At 34.9% G+C, this 22590-nt stretch overlaps 1 protein-coding gene across 6 annotated transcripts in view; it reads right to left on the bottom strand.

The window, feature by feature from the left end:
• Positions 1 to 18991, bottom strand: part of LOC106472183 (ATP-dependent RNA helicase SUV3 homolog, mitochondrial-like) — a 29438-nt gene extending 10447 nt beyond the window's left edge. The window contains exon 1 of one of the 6 annotated variants that reach the window (XM_013932809.2): positions 18937 to 18991. The gene's annotated coding sequence lies outside the window, so the exon portion shown is untranslated. Of the gene's footprint in view, positions 1 to 5062; positions 5085 to 10702; positions 10872 to 18023; positions 18616 to 18659; positions 18782 to 18936 lie in introns of those variants that run through there. The other 5 variants (XM_022400788.1, XM_022400786.1, XM_022400787.1 and 2 more) reach the window with 5 other exon arrangements.
• Between the last annotated feature and the right edge of the window lie 3599 nt (positions 18992 to 22590).

The following is a 22590-nucleotide window of genomic DNA, read 5'->3' as shown; positions in this document are numbered from 1 at the left end:
TGAGGACTTATTTGGCTGAACTGTCTCCAGCCAACACCAGATCCCCGGGAACTGGCATCCAGAGGATAGTAAGAAGGAGGATGTCTAAGCTGGATGGGCAAGCAGAAACGTATATGGCAGGATGCTACATCTACGACCATCTGGGATTGTACATCAGGCCTGTGGTAGGAAAGGCATCAAGCCATTGAATGCCACCACCCTGCTCTCAAACTGAGTGGTATTGTGCACAGGCCTCCATGGTTTGCCACCCTAGCAGTTAGGAACTGGAAAGTGGCAAGGACTCCCATACTCCACTAGAAGAAGGAGGGAAATAATGGATTGGAGAGTCCAGAACACTGCAACATTGGAGACAGTGTAATGGGTGACCATGATACCCTATATTGAAAAGCAGAGTGATCATGTTGGTGGAATGCATCATCCAACACCTAGCATTGACTGGAATTGTACAACCCTATCTGCTTTACTCGTGTTAGTCCAAGAATGTACAGTCTGGGAAAACATACTTAAGAAGCAAAAGATTGCAAGGTACACCTATGAGCAGTCCTGCAGAACACCCCATCTCAACGAGAGCATAAAATGATCATGTAACATGTTATTTTGTCTCTTTTCTACATTTTATATAGATGCATACAGGATATATTGGATGGAGTCAATTAACCAACACCTAGCAGCATCTGTAATGGTACATTAGGTTTGTGGTAGGAAGAATCTCAACATCACAGTCATCTAGCTAGTTCACAGGTCATACAGTACAAATTTAAGCCTAATTATACCAAATAATTGGATCCAAAATGGGATCCAAATATGCAATAAAGGCCCCTGCAAAAAAAAATAAAAAAAAATGAACTGAGTATTTACCACCACAGATAAACAGTTAAATCACTGATGATGTCTCCCAAGGGAAGATGGAAACGTGCAGGTAAGGTGACAGATCTGATGGGAAGAAAACATGAAAAAAGTGACAATCGTAAGTGAAAAGGAAGATAATGCCAGGTGAAAGAACTGGCAAGTTCAACCCATATGGGTGATGGGAAATGATCATGGGAGAGTTAAGGATCTCATAGAAGAAACATGTGGACTCGAAAACCATGGAAGGAAGCAGTACATGTCACGTACCCTCAAAGAGCCCTGACCAGGCAAAGGAGTGGAGAAGAGCAGGGGTGGGACATGGGAAATGAGAGATAAGTACAGAACATAACATACCTGAATAACAAATCCACCAAAGGGGAAAAAAAGTACTGGGCAAGTCCCCCAAAATGACACATAACTAAGAGGCATATTCAGGAAGGGGTGAAAAAAGTTATCCAAATACAAAATTAAAAGATCACTGAAAACCTTGTTCGAACAATCATCAGCGTGTTCTGATAGTTTGATTGAAATTAGTCAACTCCCAATGGACCAGAGCTGTCACTTCATGGGCCAAGAATCATGGTTTTGACCCATTAGACATGGTTGGTAATTCAACTGCTGCAGTAAGAGTAGTCATAGTCATAACCCCCCAAAACTATGAGTGCATATCTTGTGAAATTGAGAGAGAAGATAAAATAAATTATAACTCTCCATGAAATAGAACAAAAACATAGAATAACAAATTAACTGAAGTAGAAATTCAAGAAAGTACATATGTGTGGACAGGTAAATTAAACTGTGAGCAAAAAATACATCTAATCAGTAGGACTTCCAATCCAGAAGTGATTAACATGTACATTTTTAAAAAGGATGCTAATTATGTTAGGGGTAGTGTCACACTCCTATTGGTGTAGAATTGGTGCATGATCATTTGCATGTTAGTATGCAGTAATAAGTGGAAGTAGCAAAGTTAGTGGTGAGGAAACATTTGCAATGATAGAGGGCAGTACAAGACGAGAAAGTTTTTTCTGAACAGAGGTAAGATACTGTATCAGAACTTGTGACACCTGCATCTCACAAAAAAGAGGAAAGGTTAGAATACTAAAGCCTTGTGTAAAGTGACCTAAGGGAAACTTCATGAAAACGTTTTATAATTTCAAATATTTGTATAAAAATTGCACTTCCATGGATTGACAATACATCACTAAAAAAATCCATTCATATTAATAACAAAAATGACTGAATATTATTTCATAATTATGAGGTTTTCTGGACATATATATATGCACATATTGTATATGAATGCCCATGAATTAAAGAACCTTTCTTTGTTTGATAAGTCAACTCTTATTATACATTTTTTTAATTATCTGAATGAAATGCAGATGTTTTAATCATACTGATAATGTCAACAATAAGCTTTGTAGGATTGTTTAAAATAATTTAATTTCAATAGATAGTGTATTATTTCTAATCTTGTTAGAATGAACTTTGAAATTCAGAAATTTTGGAACCACGGTTTTCTTCACAATCTTTCAAAAATTGTAAGCATCAAATATTCTTTAGTGGTTTCTAATACATTCCTAAAGTTTATAACAACAAGTATATCATAGCTTCTTTTGAGAATTATAGCTGATTCACATTCAAGAAATCTTAACTTGATAAGGAATGAACAGAACTATAATACACATTTGAATAGAAGTGGCATACCACAAGTATCAATCAATATTTGAGAGAGTTCAGAAAATATATAATACACACAGGACAAAAACCATAATTATATGACAAAATAAGCTTACATAAATAGTTTATATCTAAAACACAAATATAACCCTTATAATATGGATGCATACAAAAACATACAGAACATTTGCACATTGTTACTTGTAAGCTTTCAACAACTACTGTTGTAATCTTTAGGCATTTGGAGTCCAAGGTTCATAGTTCAATGATAATGACTCACATTTTTAATCTAACAATGAAACATACCGATTTATGTTTAGGCTTAGTTGAAGAAGCTTAGTATATAAAAACTCTATGACCCAATCAAAATGTTCCCTCAAACTACATTCTATTATCTTAAATATTGGTTGTCTCCTGGTTTTCCACATCCTTAAGCACATAGACAGACAACATTATTTCTTTTGCTGTAGTTACATATTCTTTTATGTGTTTGAAAGGCTTTAACTGTTGAACTTATATAATCTCATTCACACTGAAGAAAATTATATATATATATAGCTAATGTGCAATCATTTTAGGGCACAACTTCTACCCTTAATTCTAAAAGTATTCTGAATTCTTAGTCGTGGTTCAAAAATAGTTCTTAGTCAATCTATGGATAAATGTTTTATATATCATTTTTTACTCATTTCTTGAAATTACTAGTGTCTGGCTAGATGTGGTAGAAAGATGGCTAGTGTACAACACGGCATGTTATAAATGACAGCACTGGCAGTGTCTCTTTTCTCACTGTTCTTCTTTATTACATTGTTTACAACTCTGAACATAAAGTCATTGTTCAGTAACACTATGTATATTTTGATTAGTTCATTCCACTTAATTAAGTTATAAAACTGGCATGTAACCTTGTCAAAAATGAATTGGATATTAATGTTTCATGTTCAATGATGAATTTTATGTTCAGTCTGATGGTGCTGCCATGGGGTCAAGATTAGCCCCCAATTTGGCTAACTTGTTCCTATGTGAAAATAAAAAGACTTGCTTAGACAATCGTCCAGATGAATAAAAACCTCTGATTTACAAAACATATATTGATGATACTTTCATAATCTTTATGGAATAGTCCATTTAAGTAATTTTTGGATTATTTAAACCAACAACATGAATGTATTAACTTCACTTTTAAAACAAACACAGGAGCAAGTGAATTAAGTCCTCTGTTAACACACCAAGATTAAAAATGAAGGAAATATAGTTTAAAGTTAATTGTTATCACAAAATACATTTACCAGTTCATACTTAAATTTTCAAAGCTTTACTCCATATAGCTCTAAAAAAACTTGGTGCATATTCTAATCCACAGGGCTTTTTATTCATTCAGTAATGTTATGAATTAATCAAATAAACTAACAAAAATCAAAATATCATTACTGAAGAATGGCTTTCTGTTGAAAGTTAGAAAAAGAATAAGAAAAGTTATCAGAAAATATTATCCACAGGCTAATGTGAGGATTATTTAAAAACTTCAACTAAGAATACTTTTTTTAGAGTTTAGGAGAGAATTTCTGCTTTAAAATAATCATATACTATCTATGTATAATTTTTCTCTAAGTGAATGAAGTATATAGGTTCAACAGTTAGAATCTTTGAAACATAAAACTACAGCAAAAGAAACAATGTCCTCTGTCCAACTACATGCTTGGGCATGTCCTATGTCAGTAGACAACCAAATATCTAAAATAATGAAATGTAGTTTGAATGATGAAACAGTTTGGATCAAGGAGTCTTTATATATTAAACTACTTCAACCAAACTTCTTGTAGTTAAATGACTTAAAGAAGGTATTACTCTAATGCAAAAGGAAGATCATCTCTGTACTCTCTCCATTACAGGCCTGTAGCCAGGGTATGACAGTGGGGTTCTTTTTCCAAACTCATGTGGCTTTCTGCTCACGTTAGCAAGCAAACATAAGGCACTAACATGACTGTATATGAATGCACCGTATTTTATTCGCATTTCATAAAATGACCAGCTTTGTAAATCAAATGTTGGGACACTTGCATAAAAATTTGTATGTTTACTTATCATAATTCCACACAGAAGCAGTGGTGGAGAAGCTAGCATTAGCGTCAGTTGTATTTTCCTTATGAGTATATGTGTTTCAGAATACCAGGGATCTATCAGACAAGCTGAGATATGACAGACATAGTAGTGATCTACGTGTTATATATATATCATCAATTTTCATGAGCAACAACAGTTAGAATGTCCATCAGATTAAATAAGTAAAATGTAATTATTATCAATTGTTATTTAAGATATTTACACATATTTCAGGTGAGATTTAATAACACATTATTTATTTTTTCATTTATTGAAAATGTTCTATGACATATAAAAAATGAAACAATTTATTTTGGAGTTAATTTCCCAAAACAGGGATGACAACATTCCCCATCTTGGGACTATCCCCAGAAATTGAGGGCATATAGTCACCCTAACACATTAGAAAAGAAAAACATGAAATTACCTTGGGGGGGAGCACCACTCACACTGCCATTCTCAGTGGCTTGGGGCTGAGGATGTAAGGGTTCTTCTGTGAGAGGCATATGCATAGGGAAAAACACCAGTGTGTGTGTGCATGGACCACTATCATCAGGCACAATCATCTGGAATTGGGTCCCCATCAAGAAACAGTGTAATAGGTTACTACAGCTAAAGACAGCAAGTGAAAGCCAGGTGTAAGGACAGAACTATAACTGATGCTGTTTTTTTGTTGTTGTAAAATGAGCAAAAGACAAATGACCACATCAATTCTATAGATATATCACTGAAACAGTCTCACAGAAAATCCTGTCTTAATGATGGACACTAAGCAGAAGTAGATGGGTTTAATACTTGCCATACTTCCAATCATAAATGTGGATATTGGGTAAGTATTCCCAGTGGCAGTATCTGATAACCCCAAACACAATGACAGTATTGTTTAGTTCCATGTGATGTTTTTTTCGGTGTGAGTGTTTTGCTTTCTCCTCTTTTTTTTTTTTAATGTGAATGAAAGGAATAGTACATACATGGTGGTATCATGAAATGTATAAGGGTCAGATTATGGAGGTCAAACTAGATCAGTGAAAGAGCTGGAAAAGAAAATCAACAGGTAAGATTCAACAGACTAGAACCTCCATGTAGTCTAGAGAATGGTGAACAGATGAAGGTGAAAACTAGAGACACTTGAAAATGCCTAGTGATGTAAGTAATGGAAGATGAATATATCAGAAGTCTGCAAGATCTTCAACAAAGTTCAGCATGTAAAGGAAACAAAAGAGGCTATGTTATGTCTAACCTGATGGGAGGTGATGTTAAGAACTGATCAGTTGGATACACCCCCAAAAAAAAGTTATATGTCAGACAGACGAGCTGATAAATTCAACCTGTTAAAGTGGAAGGATACAAGTCTGTAAAGTAGGAGGTAAGCCATAGGAAAAACAGGAGATAGCAGTGTCAAGGAAAGTGGGTAGTCTAAGTAGAATAACTGAGGATAACCAAAAATGGACATAAAAGATGATAAGGAATGGAATGATCATATAATGAAGAAATAGAAGGGAGAGATGGGAGGAAAACAACTGATCACACTCCCAGACAGTAAGTCTTTGGAAGAAAGGAGTGTTCAAGAAACAAATTAACAGGTCCTTATGAAATAGAGGATGGGAGGAGACGAGGAGTGAATGTCCATATGGAGGTAATCAAAAGCAAGTTGAAGGAAAAAAACAGCCAAAAGAAAGAAAATAGTACCAAACAAAAGTTGAAAGGTGTGGCTACTCTCTCTGTAACCGGCAATGATGCAAACAAATGGGACTATGACAAAAACCAGGTAAAGCATAGGTCCTAAAAAAATTGGTGCCTCTCTAGCAGGTGATGTAGGAAATAACCATAGAAGTGTCAGAATGGATCATCATGAAATGTCCCAAGAACTGCAAGCAAAGATTTAGGCAAGCCCAAAAATCTACAGTCATCTCCAGAACATCAGTAAAGAGAGATTACTCTACAAAGACCAGACTATGGAGAGAGTGGTGGTGTCAAGATCCCCCCCTTTAAACTGAAAGGGAAGGTATCAATTAAAAATGCAAACTGGGTAGGGGAAGTGGAAACCCTGGGTCATGTTGGAATGATTGTGCCATCATGACAGATATGGAAGGAAAGATAAATGTTTTTTTGTTTGTTTAGAATTTTGCACAAAACTACCCAAGGGCTATGTGAACTAGTTATCTCTAATTTAGAAGTGATAGACTTAAGGCACCCAGTCAAAACCACCCACCATCAACTCGTGCGCTACTCTTTTACAAATGAATAGTGGGATTGACTGTCATGTTATAATACTCCCATGGCTATAAGGGCGATCATGTTTGGCAATGGGGATTCAAACCTGTAACCTACAGATTGTGAGTCAAACACCATAAACACCAGGCCTAAAATGAATGGAAAGGCAAAAGGATAGAAAAGGGATTGCAGAACATGAGCTACATATCTTCCAAAACCCATTGAAAGAGGCATGTGTGGCGGGAAACCAGAGACCCCAAAACTGAGAAAACCACCTTACAGCAAAAGAAAGGATAATGACGAGATTTCAATACCAAGATCTCCATGATATGAAGACCCAAGGGAGATAGTTGAGTCCACCCTGCATGAGAATCAAGAAAATTCCTAGGAGGATGTTGAAGATGCAGAGGAAAAGAATAAGTGAGAGGATGAGAAAGAGGAGATGAAGTACAAAAAGAATGGGCAGACCTGAAGAAAGAGCTTGTACAACCCAAGGGTTGTGAGGGTAGAGAGATTATAGGTGCAAAATGGGTAGAGGAGGTGGACACCAAAAATACCAAGAATTGGCTCCAAGGAAGAGTTACCAAAGATCATCTTGATAGCTCACCCAATTGGAGGGGGAGGGATGGTAAGCAGAAATGATAATACAACGAATAAGAGAGAGGATAGCCCCACAGGACTCCCAAAGTTAGGCAGTTAACAGATGTATCCATGGTCTATTGAATTGGAAAACCAGAGAAGTGAAAGAAGATTGTTGGTAAGCAGCTCCAATCTAAGAAGCCAAGGAATCAAGAACACCCACTAAGAGAAAAGGGGCAAAACTTGGGTCAAGGAGGAAGATGAGGAAGAGAGGCAGATGCCAAAGGGAAAAGCATCCAGGCCAAGGAGGACCCAAGAACAGAGAAACCAAGACAAAATAGAGGATTTAGAGGAAAAAATAAAAGCAAAAGGGATAAACAAATAAGAACAGGTGGTCCCAGAGAGAAGAGTCAGGAGCAAAGGCTGGAGGTAGAAAAGCTGGCCCAAATCATCCATAAGTAAAACAGGCTCCATAAAAGGCAAAAAAACCAAATGACCTGGGACCTAAAGTGGAGAAGAAGTAGACAGAAAGGAACCAACCACCTGATGCATAATAGTAGTACCACGATGTTAGAAAAACATCAGCAGTGAACATGTTATCATACCCTGGTTCACCACATCCCTATAAGGTTATGGTAAATTAACATGTCCACTACAATCATAGTACCTTGTCATGGATTGAAATCTGAGGCCTGTCACATCCCAAACACTTGCTATACTAAATGAAAACAAAGAAGTAATATGGTGGACAGAGAAAATGAAAATACAATCAGGTGGACGGAATGAAAGTGCAACAAAGAGAAATATAATTTAGCAGTAAATAAAGAAAGGCAGGAGATCAAAGCAACTAAAAATTCAAAAAGCACAAGTTAAAACTAATCTGAACACAAGTAGTGTCAAGGAAAGAATGAGCCTATGATCATGTGCGAGTGCTCAAAGGGATTACTGTGCATGAGATTGTGTTGCCCTCCTATTGGTGGAGAGCTACAGCATTATGATGATCATGTCATTGGCTGACACAATAAGCATAAACATGTGAAGGGGTGGGAGTTTCTTCAGTTTCTAATTCCATATTAGCCTGAGTGACCTTTCTTACCTAGTGGAGATATAATGGAATCTCCAAACTCCTCAACATATACAGCATATCTTCAGCATATACAGGTTTGTATCCAATAAAAAGATACAATAGTTACTTCAGAAAAGACTTTTATACTAATTCAACTATATATAGCACAAAATCTAAAAATTCTGACAAGATAAATACTGGCTGGAGACCAAAGATATGATTGGCTACATGGTCCATTTCAATTGGTTGACTTCACAAAGTATGAGTATTCTGAAGAGTCAAGTCTTTTGATAAAATTACCACGTTAACAAGAAAGGAATATGGAAATAAGCCCAATAAGACTGAAGACAAGAGCAAAAAATTAGTGAGAATGAGACCAAGCAAGTGAAATAGATGAGGAAGAACCATGCCAAGAGTAATTAAAATTTAAAATAAAATAGCATTGTCGCATGTCAAACATCTTTATCAAATTAAAATAAAATTTGTGTTGTAAAAAAATGCTCTGTCATATGTGTGTATATATATATATTCATTTTATTGGATGCCAAATGTAATTTACCATTGATTAAAAACCTTGCTGGTCAATGTTGAACATACTTTTAATCAGTTATGTTTAGTATAAGTAGAGAGTTCAAATTGCTACATGTAACTTGAATTAACATGTATAGTGAAAAAGTGAATAGAAAGTAGACTTAGGTGATCATTTTGTACAATATTTATTTCAATTACAACTTTAGTTTAGTAAATACTATTGTAAACATTCACATAGCAAATGTTTTGTTACTATGTAAAGTACTAAGATTTTGTCACTATTCAAATCATTAAAAAGTTTTTGGTTATCACTATTTAGATGTAAGTAATGAAACTGCAATAATTTAAATTAAATACATGGCTACCAAAATGACTGCTTTTCGAGGTAAAACATTTAAAGCAATATATATAGTCAGGGAGCTTAAGACCACACTTTTGAAATATGGAGACAGACCAAATGGAAGTACCAATTCTTTATGTTCTTCCTCAGGCTCTAAATTATCCCTTTTTAAAAGGATCTAACCAATCAGTGCATGTTGATGTCTTTGTCAGACATTTTACAGTATTTTACGTATCCTTCAAATTTAGAAAGCTGGTAGAGGTAACATTTTCCTTATCTGAAAATGTATTTCCGATAGACACTCATTTCTCCATACAAATGATAGCTATTACCTCATGCCACAGTTGAAAAACTGTTTGTGAGTGCACAAAGCTTTCAGTGAAACTCCCACCACTACATGTATTAATGTGTGCTGCACCAGTCTATGATGTAATCATCATTAGACTATAGCCCTCCAACAATAGGAGAGTAACATATCCTTCATGTGTAGTAAACTCCATGAACACTTGCATTTCAACAAAGGCTTATTCCTAACAAGGAATAAGAAACATACTAGAAGTGGGGAAGAAGGGTGGGAGGTTCTATGGTGTGGTAAATATCTACTTGAAATACTATTCTGGTCCAAATATAGAGCAATCTCAAATATAAAGCAAAAAAAAATATAAAAAAAACTGAGTGTCATAACATCTATTTTTAGGTACACAAAATCAATACTATAACTGAACAGCCTGCAAGTGAATTAGTGGCAAAAATTAATTATGATTGTGAGCAAACGTAGACGAATGCTATCTGGACATTCAGGAATGTGACAGGCTAAAGTAAGGGGAAGGGGGCCTGTCATTGGCTGTGATTATAATGCAACTATGAATTTTACAGCCTAATTATTAATCAAAAATATCACTTATAATCGGGCCAATATGGTACATTTTTAGGCAAGGAAAATGTTAACTTCGGATATGATATTTACCTCATCAAATAACTGATAGCTAGAATCCCACATTGATAAGATGATTGAAGGGCTGGTGTAGATAAGTAAATTATAAAAATGAACTCCTTTCTGAAATTATAGCATCAGAAAGGGAAAACATCTCACCCACTAAGGAGTGAAGAGCTAATGGGGCATTACTCAGTGGGAGCCCATACCCCAGTAAAGATGGTAGAGCAAATGGTACTGTCTACAGAACAGAACCATCTATGTAGTACTAAAGTGTTGCATAGGTATGTAAAATATAAAGATTGCTCAACTGACTAGCATATCTTAGAGGGTCAAAAATGGTTGTGTAATTGTAGTGTAGCTAGGGCAATACATCAGAACATATAGCATGTGAAATACTTACTAGAATAAGCAGGTGTAGGGAGAAACATTCCAGAACTGCCTCCTGAAATGAACTGAAGACCCATCCAGCTGGTCTAACAGGAATGGCTTGGTTCAGTGTAGAGGTGGCAGGTACTACACTTTCAGGTAACACATCAGCTCTAGTTCCAACTCTCCATATCAAACTCCCCAGTACCTTGGGGCTAAGGAAGCAAAGGTTCTCCCATTATTCTACCAGAAGAAAATGGAAGGGAGGAATTTCAAAGAACAAAAAATGCTATAATTTCTTGGACCAAAGAAGAATCATTACATCTACATAAAGTCCCACGCTCATAAACTGTGCAATGGGTCACTGTGAATAGTGACAGCAGGCACTAGCTATGTGTGAAGTTATTATCATACCTGGTGCTATCCATCTTTTTTATCTCTGAAGTAAGGCCTGGTAAAACAAATATATGTATATATATATCTATATATAAAGTTTCACAGAAAACCTCATCTCAAAAGTGGGTGCCATACAGGAGCAAATTGACTGAACACTGTCTGTTATTCCTTTCTTGATGAAAATTTTGGGAGAGAGAAATATTCCCCATGAGACAGCACCAGCCACATGATAGCTTCTATCATCTCTATAGAATAGATATATTGAATTAATACAGTGGTTGCAAAAAAAGCATTTAACCCACCTTCTTAGAACCTCTATAAAAATAGGAGAATGACAACTGGTGGGAGATGAAAACCAGAGGTAGGTGAAACTGCAATGCAGTGTAAGTAACCTGACATATAGGTGTCAGAGGTTACTCACAACTACATCTTCAAGGGTACATTGACTGATAGAGGTAAGAGAAGCTGTGAGTGTTATGGGAATAAACGTGATAAAAATGAAAAGTGTCATCTCAGAGAAAAAATAAATTAACCAGAGGAGCTATTTATCCCAATTGGTCAAATTGGAAGCAGATATGTCAGGAAAGGAATATGGTGTTGATTGCCTTGAATAGGGCACTGTGAGTGAGATAGCAACAAACTACCTGATGGGAGAAAGGAGACAATCAGGATCTCTAGGACCATACAGGGAAGAAAGGGAGAAAATGCTCAATCACTCTCCAAAGCAACCCAGGACTTGGGGAAGGAGGAGGATGAGTCAGAAAGCAAAATTAACCAATATCTGTGGTAAATAGTGCAAGAGGTCTAAGGTAAAAATGTCAAGGATGTGTCTCCCCAAGTGAAAAGCAAAAGAGTATGTCTTACACAAAAAATAGTACAGGGAACAGGTAGCCAAAGGTTCATCCAGCAGACATGTAAGAACCTTGAAATCAAAACAAATTTTCCAGTCAGGAAGAGAAAATGGATGAGAAGGACAACTGATGAAAAAGGCTTGGAAGAAATGTTAGAATCAGAGAAAGAAATGGAGAACCAGTGTGGGAGAATTATAATGTCATTGACAAAGCCACTCTGTAATCAGTGATAGTAGAAATGGGAAGAAGTCAAAAAGGAGGATAGGTATATAAAAAGAGAATAGATCACTCGTGGCTTAGAGCATGTATTTCAATAGCTGTAGAGTCCAGAACTGAAGACCAAAAAAGTGGAAACTTGGTGGTGAGGAAGTTGCAAATGCATCAAAAAGGAAACATCCAAAGTGGGAGCAAATCTAGTGAAAGCATCAGAGGATGTAGAGACCACTCTGTGGGAAGGATCCTGTCTATGCAAAATGTTGATCCACCATTAGGGTCAAAGGTCCTGTGAAATGACATCTCAACTACTGAATGTGGTGTTCAGGAGCCCAAAAGAAAAAGCTAGAGCAAGGAAACAAAATTCTCGAGATCAAGTGTTTACCTGTCACTTAATAAAGAGGAACCCACTTTTTTAGAAAATAAAAGTTTTGATATGTTTTGACTGGGTAATGACAAAACTTTAATATAAATGTATGACGTTTTGACAAGATTGTCATCCTCAGGTACATGTTGTTTAAAAGAGATACATGAGTATATATATATACAGTATAGAACAAAGAGATCACATGACTGGATATTGCTTCACAGTCTAATATAGGTATCTTGGTACCCCAGGGTGTTGATTTAACGTGGGGCTGTTTTCTTCAATTAAGATAGCTTCTTTTATTTTGCATTTATTGGTGTTAGGTTCTTTGTTTAAAATTAGAGTGTTCTGCATGGATATACTGTGGTTTTTTTTAGTTGCAATGGTGGAGGATTTTTTATTATGTTTAGTCAATCTGGTTTCCTATATAAAATTCTGGACAGTTATTGCATGTTATTTTAAAAGTAATGTTGGAATTTTGTGATTCTATGTAATTGTTATTCAATAATGATTTTAGTTTAGTGCTGGGTTTTTGGGTGAATTTGATGTCAATACGAATTTTAAGTTTGATAGCAAGTTTTCTCCAAGTGTTGATTACTTTTGAGCTGATGTCAGGGATAAATGGTAAACTGCAGTGTAATACTGTGTTGTTGTTTGGTGTATTAGTGTCAATTTTGTTTGCGAGTTGAGTTTTGAGGTTTTTGTTCTGGTTGTGTGGAAATGTTTCAGTAATAGTTAGTGGAAATTTGTTGGTGTGAATGAAGGAATGCATTTTTGAGTTGATTTCTTCATCTATGTACTCAGTTGAGGAAAGTCTTGAAATTGTGGTATAAGATTTTTTAGTATATAATTTTTTTGTTTGGATTCATGAGCAGAATTCCAGGGGATGTAGAGACCTGTGCGAGTGATTTTGGTGAACTTTGGTTTGGAAATGTGTGTCGGGTCTAATAATGTAAAAGTTAAGAAAAGACAACTGTTTGTTATTTTCATGTTCAATGGTGAACAGAGTTTATGTGTTAAAAAAAATTTTTTATGTCTTCTATAGAAGTGAAACCAGCAAAAGTGTCTTTGACATATGTGTACCAGTAAAGGGAAGGATAAAGTGAGCATTGTATGGCTCGTGTTTCAATCTGGATCCTAAATATGTTAGCAAGAATAGGTGAAACAGGGTTGCCCATGCTTAAACCATTCATTTGAAGAAAGTTTTTGTTGTGAAAATGAAGTTGGATTTTGTTGTTGTGAATTCTAAAAGGAAAATGAAAATTGTGTTGGAAATATGAAGTAAATGATTGGGGTCATTACTGTAGAGATCAAGTGCAACATTACAGGTTCCTTTGATGGGGACTTTGGTGAAAAGTGATACAACATCAAAGCTAGCCATTATGGCTTTAGGGTGGTTTAATGTGTCTCTGAAGTTAAAGTTATGGAGCAGTCTTGTTTGTGTGGTTTGGGAATGCCATAAAGTTTTGTTGTGTGTGAGTCAGTTTTCTCTAGATAAAAATAAAGCTGTTCAGTAATAAAGTTGTCATTTCCACACATCCACCAGAACAAAAACCTCAAAACTAAACTCACAAACAAAATTGACACTAATATACCAAACAACACAACATTACATTGCAGTTTACATTTATCCCTGACATCAGCTCAAAAATAATCAACACTTGGAGAAAATTTGCCATCAAACATAAAATTCCTGATGATGACAACACCCAAAAACGCAGCACTAAACTAAAATCATTATTAACTGAAAATTACATTGAATCACACAATTCCAACATCACTTACAAACTGTCCAGAATTTTACATCGGAGAAACAATTACAAAATCGGAAACCAGATTCGCTGAACATAATAAAAAAAACCTCCCCCGTATGCCACCATTTTAACTCAAAAAAACACAGTATATCCATGCAAAACAATAATTTTAAACAAAGAACCTAACATAAATAAATGCAAAATAAAAGAAGCTATTTTAATTGAAGAAAACAGCCTCACATTAAATCAACACCCTGGGGTACCAAGATACCTATATTAGACTGTGAAGCAATATCCAGTCATGTGATCTCTATGTTCTATACCGTATATATACTCATGTATCTCTGTAAACTACATGTACCTGAGTATGACAATCTTATCAAAACATCATACATTTATATTAAAGTTTTGTCATTACCCAGTCAAGCCATCTCAAAACTTTTGTTTACCTGTCAGTTGAGGTGTGAAATAACAATGTAGTTTTCTCAACAAATCATGAAAAGTGACCAGACACACACATGACAAAAGATTACGGCAAGCTGGTTGAGCAGCCAATATCTCAAGGATAATGACACTGAGAGACCACTTTTCCAAAAATGGTGCAGATGTCTCAAACTGCACCCCATTCAGACAGAAGCTGCATCACTGAACAGATGTAAGTCCAAGTGAAGTATAGGAAGAGAGATGAAAGCCCAGGGTCATGAAAAGTAAACAGATATTGTGAGAGGCCCTAGAAGAGACAGACAGTGATTCTCTCGACATACTCCTTTAATTTGCCAGAGTTTTCTAAGGGAGATGCATATGGTTGCATCTAAGAGGAACAAGGGACTCAAGAGAAGAAAGAATCCCCAAAAGTAATAGAACTGCTCATGGAGGAAGAGGAAATATGAAAGTTTTGATAACAAAAGCTTCATGTCTCTAAGATGTAAAGAATGTTGCATTAAAACATTTAAGAATAAAGTGATCAAAGCTGTAATAAGAAAATAGAGCAAATAAATACAAATTCTAGAAATACAGGTCATTAGTTTAGTTACATTAATAGGTATGTCTAATAACAAACTCCAATTTGTGTTAATAAAGTTGTATATTGATAAATGATATTAGTGATCACTTACAGGTGCTTTAAATAACTTATTTCAAATCAGGAAATGAATTTTCACAACCTGTCTGTATTAAGAAAAGTTTCATAAATGATTTGAGTTCAATTGACTGGGATATAATGTTACATGGTAATGATCTCGATTCTGCCAATGATACCTTTTGAAATATATATATATCTAAATTGCTATAATAAAAACTGTCCACTAAAGATCATAACTATCAAACAAAAAAAACACAATAAACCATGTACTATATATAGTCTGCAGTATGGTTAACAGGTCAGGGTTCCCACTCTTTAATACTGGGGAAAATGATACTAGGTTTAGAATGTAATACAAAGCACCAGAGGGCTAAATGATGCAATATCTATTACATTTGATGTATGTGCAATTTGCATAACTACATTGTATATAATAATGTAAAACTGATAAGTGATAAGGAAATAACTAGTAAGTTTAATAAGTTTTTGCTAATATTGGGTCAGTTGGCAAATAAAATTCCTACATGTAATGATATTAAATTCCAATACTGTCAACATTGCAATTCTGTTAACTGCATATTTCTTTATATTGTTAGTAAATACAAAATTATGTAAATGTTTAACAAAGTAAACAGTACATTTTCTTATGTATGGTGGAATTAGTATGTATGCTATTTAATTCTCTTATAACATTTATTGCTGAATTGTTATAGCTTATTTGTTATTACTTTTTTCGAAGAGAATATTACAGATAGTAAGATAGTTAAAGATTTTCAGATCAAGAGAGAAGAATGCATTTACAAATTAGAGATCCATTTCTTTACTTCTACAATTTTCAAAAATTTTGTAAAGCATGTTCAATAATAGGCTTTTGCTTATCATTTGTGTTAAATATTACTTGTGAAATACTACATAGATCAATTTTAGGACCTATTATATTTAATTACATATAAATGATGTATCTAATGTTTCAAAGATTTTAAAATTTATTTTGTTTGGAGATGATGGAACTTTTTTTTATACTAGATATAGTTTAATGGAAGTCACAACCACCTTACTGGTCCATAAGAGTTCCCAAAATCTGGCAGAATATTGATATGTAAATTAGAATGTTTTTTTTTGTTTCTTTGCATTATAGTAGTCTGCAACAGTTTAGGGAAGCAGAAAGCCAATCTGTGCTATCAAAAAAGTTGAGAAACTGGTTTGAAGTGACCAAACTATCACTGAAGGTTAAAAAACAGACAATGTTTTTTATGGTGGATATATTCCTCAAACTTATCTATTATAACTGATAATAAAGAAGTTGAAAAAGTGAATATTATCTAGCTATTAGGGTATAAGTTGATAGTAAAATGATTTGGAATGAGCATATTAGAATACTTCAGACAAAAATATCAAATAATGCCGGTATTTTAATTTTACATAAATAATGAACTGCTTTATGCTAAAGAGTGTACTTTAACCTTCCTTTACTTAAATTGCTGTTGTGAAGTTCTGGGGGAAATACATACAGAATTAGATTCAAAAAATAATATTTATCATGAAAAACTGTAACATATATATATATATATATATATACATATATATAATGCAAATTATAATGAACATACAACACCAGTATTTAGTGAATTTAGAACTTTAACTATTATGGATAAATTGAAACACAAACCATGTTAGTTTTATATAACACCTTTAATAGAACTCTGCCTGTAAATATACAGCTATACTTTGTCCTTTATGGACATAATTGTAATATATAACAGCTTAATACTTTTCAACAAAAATATGTTCAACGAGTCTACTGATCAGTAACAGGAATCAAACTTTGGAATAATTTGGAATATTAATTTGTTCAAAAATAAATATAAAAGTGTGTTACTTAGTAAACATTAAACATGGTGTTTATTAATTTTAATAGTTTGATATCAACTAGTCATTTTCATCTTAGATATAATATAGTCTAATGTGAAATATATTGTATAAACATCTATACAGCGTAAATAACTTCATAAGTTTTATTTTAAAATAAAGAAGTTTATTTTACTAATAATGTTAGTGTTAGCGTAGAATTGGGAGTTCAAAATACAAGTCCTAAAACTTCTTAAACTTAAACGCTAGTTACTGGTATTCAGGTTATTAGAGTTCAAATAACTGATATTGTGGTGTTTTACTTTTTGAACTATATTATTTAGTTGTGAAGTATTATGTTATATGGTTGTACTAGTTAAGAAATTAAGATTTAATTTTAAAATCAAGATAACTTTGTAATCACTGTGTCTATAAATACACCCTAAAATTATATTACTTGTGCTACTAGTAACAGAGAACTATCTAGATGGCTTATGTGACTTACCATCACCAAGCCAAGATATTTTTAGTCATACTAATAAGTGGGTCCCCATCCGTATTAAACTTGTAATTCAAATTATGATAACTCAAATGCATTATTTTCCACTTACTACAATTGAAGGTAATTTGCCAAATATTTGTCCACTTAACCAATTTATCAGGCCTCAATATTCTCTAGTACTTCATCCTCAATGCAGCTACAGGTAGATATACTCAATAGTAGTATAACATGCAAACTTTACTAATTTTTGCCTCTATCAAAATCATTAATAAGCACTGCCATACTCCACTAGTAACAAGATACACTTTCACTAGAACTCTTTTAATAACAAGTTTTTGCTTACCTCTATCCTACCAATGCCATCCTACAATTCAACTTACTAATCTTTTTCCAACTCCCACTGATATAGTTTTTTTCTTGTCTAATCTTTGGTGTTGCATCTTATCAAATTTTTTTAGAAAATTTAAATACATCAGGTCTACACCTTTTCCATAATCCAGATAACACATAACATCCTCAAAAAAAGTTAACAATAACAGAACAGAAAGGGAAGATTTCCCCATGTTTACCATATCTAACTAGTTGACTTTCTTTTAACAGACTTCAGAATTTTTCCACTACAGAAGTAAGACTAATTGGTCTATAATTTCCAATGCAAGCCTTACAATCCCATTTTACTTTTTTTAGTTTTAGCATAAAAATAAGAGTAGCATCTGCCCACTATCTCCCAAAACTAAGAACAAGAGGCTTACTCATCTGGCCTCTTTTAAAACCTTGGAAAAATACTGATGATTTTTAATATTATATTGCTCACATCATCTGATTTAATATGAATTAACTAATAGTAAAAATATATGCTATAATCATTATTTTAAACGACGTTCTGTACACAGACGTCCTTCTTTAAAAATTCAAATTATCATATACATACAGACCAAAATTAAAATAAATTAGTAATCTGAATCAAAATGTTACTTTCTTTAGTAAATATTCAGTATTTTCCAACGAATACCCAAGGCCTACAGCAACTCTAATAAAGCATGCAACCTTTCCGTTTTGGGTCCATCTTAAATATTATTACGCACAATTGCCACAAAAAGTTGAATGTCAGCTGGTTGACTAAAGTAAATTATTTTATTTCTATATAATAAGTTACAACGGTTTATTTATAATAGCAATTTTAAATTACAAAATATACAGAAAAACTACGTATGGTAAACGAAAACATTATATTTATAAAGTATACATGACTTTACCTCATTCACATATTGTAAGAGAAACTACCAATCTTCGCACATGTGTAGAACATGATGCTTCCTAAAAATTATTACAAATTGTTTTTCGTTCATATTTTTATTTTTTAACATAAGAATCATGTTAGTTTAGATAAAATACACACACACACATATATATAGTTTACAATACATCAAATACCTTTATAAGGTGGCTCAGCGGGAAGTCTGAAGGCTTATAACCTTAAAAATCGGGTTTCGATACCCGCAATGGACAGAGCAAAGACAGTCCTACTGTGTAGTTTCGTGTTTAACAACAAACTTTTATCGCGTCGTTATAATAGCCGATATTCCTTTTCTTAACCAAGCATTCAGTAGCCACAACAAATAAATGTGACGTTTCTATTGTGACTATTAAAAAATAAAGCATAAAATCATAAATTTCTTATGAGAAGAAACTGACTCATCGTGTTAAAACTATATTCTTAAGTATTTGTAAGCAAAATGTCAAAATGAGTACGAAACTTGGATACTAACAGTTACTTCAGTTGTTCTTGAGAATAAGTATTGTAAATGATCAGTAAACTGGAATGGATGGCAACTGTCTGTTGTAAAAAAACACAAGTGTAGAGGAGGACATTTCGAAAGTCTTCTGTCTTTCGTCTTCAGATCAGTTTATGTCTATTTCTATCTATCTACTGGCAGGAATTCGATTTGAAGTCTTCCGAGGAAAATCTTCGAAGACAATCGGGGTGATCAGAAACTGCTGTTCCCCTTCGTCCCGCTCGGGGTTGTGAATACTGAATTTATGGTTTTAGGGCTTCATGCAGTTTCACATTAGATGACTTGCTTTCTGAACTGACTTTCTTGTCTAACAAGCGGCCGATATCGGACTCATGATCCATCAAGGGGACAGGGATCCATAAATCTAATAAAAAAATGGTTGTGTATATGGTGAGGGGGGGGATGTGAGTACCCCGAGATAGTCTACCTAACCAGTGCCCGATTAAACCTGGAACATATTAGACAAAAATGGCTTGGTGGTAGAGGAGGAAAAAGTGAAAGGCGTGACTGTAGGCTATCGTGGCATGGAATTATTCAAGGTACGGATTGCTCTGAGGAAGGAGTTTTAGCTGGGGAATGGATTGTCTAAGGGTGGACCTTCGTCGTCACTAGTTGAGAGGCGACAGAAGAAAGAGAAAGAAACCTGTGCGTGGGACTCGTTAACTTTGTTCTTTAGGCGTTGGAGAAGATAATTAGAGCATCCGGTGAGTTGGATGGCGAATGTTCGGCGGGAAGTTCTGAGGGGAAAGGACGGAGTTGTTGAAGGAGGTTTACTGATTCAATGTCATTTGCTGATGGTGACTGAGTCTGGGTTGCTTTTTTTCCTATTGAACTGTGTGGTCTGAGTGGTATGATTGGGTAATAAAACTGGATCTGTCATGGTGGCAGAGAGTCGGAAATGTGATGGATTTGTTTGTATGGATTGATCCTTGGTTGTATCCTTTGGTCTGGCGCGAATTGGCTGGTTATTTGGTAGAGGTAGCGAGGTTGGTGGAGCTGTACTGGGGCGTGTAGGAGGTGGACGTGGTTTACGTGTGGCTTTTCTACATTCAAGTTTAAAAAAATGGAAGAAGCATCCATGGGAGAGTATGTAGTCTGCAGTTTTCCAGCATTTGGTAATGATCATCATGTAGCAGGAAGGCTTTCCTCTGTTCTTTGGAATGATTCTATGGACTGAATGGATTTTAAAGTTGGTGTCTTGCTCGAGGGGATTGCGTATTTCGTGTGTGGTAACAGTTATGTCTACATTTCACAGGAGCACTGTGTGGAAGCTGGCTTGGCTTTTGGGGGTTTACAAATAACTGGGTTGTAGGAGGATTCCTCCCCTATATAGTTTCCTCGTGGCTTCGGGATGTAGGCGTAATTGTGGTTGTATCTGCAGACAAAGTACTTAATTTGCCGGGGAAGTATTCATACGGAAGCTCTTCAATGGCGACAGGAGATATATTAGAATGCGGTGGCGAGGTTGGTCTGTCCACGGGAAGGCTACCTGCGTGGTTTGATAGCGCTGGACGAGACGTCTTCATAACTTGGCGAGAATTAATATAGGTAATGAAAGTACTAACGAAGGTACACCTATCAATAATCAGTGTGTGTGATACTCAGTGAAGAATGCCCACCCAAGGTGAGACATTAGATGTTTATAAGCATTTTTATTATGCCTCTACCATCTACTTCTTGTTTTCGCTTCTAGATATCACTAGTTCTTCTTTTGGGCTTCTTGACGTCATTTCATTTAGATAGGCAGAAGAGGAGGACGCGGTTTCCAGATCGCCACTATTATAATAACTTATGTTATTATATAATGATTGTTTTTCCCAATGTTATACAATCATGTTTACTTTTAAATGAAAAAAAAACAAAAAACTTTCCACTACTGATTCTTCTGAGATAGGTCAGATTTAAAATGCTAAAGTAAGGTTTATTTTCTTCATTATTTTCGTTTTTTCATATAATGTACTCCATGGTTCTTCAATTTTCATTTTATTATGCCTCTACCATCTACTTCTTGTTGTCGCTTCTAGATGTCACTAGTTCTTCTTTTTGGGCTTCTAGACGTCATTTCATTTAGATAGGCAGAAGAGGAGGACGCGGTTTACAGATCGCTACTATTATAATAACTTATATTATTATATAATGATTGTTTTTCCTAATGTTATACAATCATGTTTACTTTTAAATGAAAAAAACAAAAAAACTTTCCACTAGTGATTGGTAGTGATTCTTCCGAGATGGGTCAGATTTAAAATGCTAAAGTAAGGTTTTTTTTTCTTCACTATTTTCGTTTTTTCATATAATGTACTCCATGGTTCTTCAATTTTCATTTTGGTATGTAGACTTTTTATTTCCTTTCCAGTTTTTCGTTAGTTGTAAAATTATTATTATTTTGTGGAAGTCAGAAAACAGAAATAAAATGTGTAAACAATAATAATTCGTGGCAGGAATTTTGGTATGAGATCCTCCGAGATGAAATCTCGGGAGATTACCATGGGTGCTAAGAAGTTTTAACAAAAATGGCTTGACCATAGGTTATCATGGTATTGAATTCTTCAAGCTACAGACTGCTCTGAAGAAGGAGTTTTGGCTGGGGAATGGACTATCTAGGTTGGATTTTCGTCGTCACTAGTTGAGAGGCAGAAGAAAGAGATCGACCGAGTTGAAACCTCGGGGAATTACCAGGGGTGCTATAAGTTTTAGCTTCTCTTCGCCACTCTCGTGATGGTGGTGGGGCTGAACTTCAAGTTTTGTGATTTAAGATTCTTAAAGAAGATTGCGTTGACATGACAGATTTGAAGATGCCCCTAAAGGAGTCCAAAGAACCATGAATAAGGGAGACCCAGACTTAACAAACCAAGTGGTCCATGTGAGGCAAAGGGTCTTTCATGGCTGCAGGGTTCTATAAATCCAAAGACAGTGAATTTTACTGTGGGAATGGGGGACGGGAGTGTCCTGAGAAAACTCAGTTTCACGGTTCAGGTGCCGAGAAAAGTCCTGAACGGAAAAGAAAGTCAATGATTGATAATACGGGGGTTAGTTTCTCAGAAGATAGTTACATTAAAGACGTTGTAAGCTTGGAAAGGCAGGATCGTAAATCGTCCTCTTCACTATAATCAT

The sequence above is a fragment of the Limulus polyphemus genome, unplaced genomic scaffold (genome assembly GCF_000517525.1).
Source record: "Limulus polyphemus unplaced genomic scaffold, Limulus_polyphemus-2.1.2 Scaffold5142, whole genome shotgun sequence".
NCBI lineage: Eukaryota > Metazoa > Arthropoda > Merostomata > Xiphosura > Limulidae > Limulus > Limulus polyphemus.
Note: the sequence above shows the minus strand (reverse complement) of the source record. Positions and strands in the feature narration are given on the sequence as shown.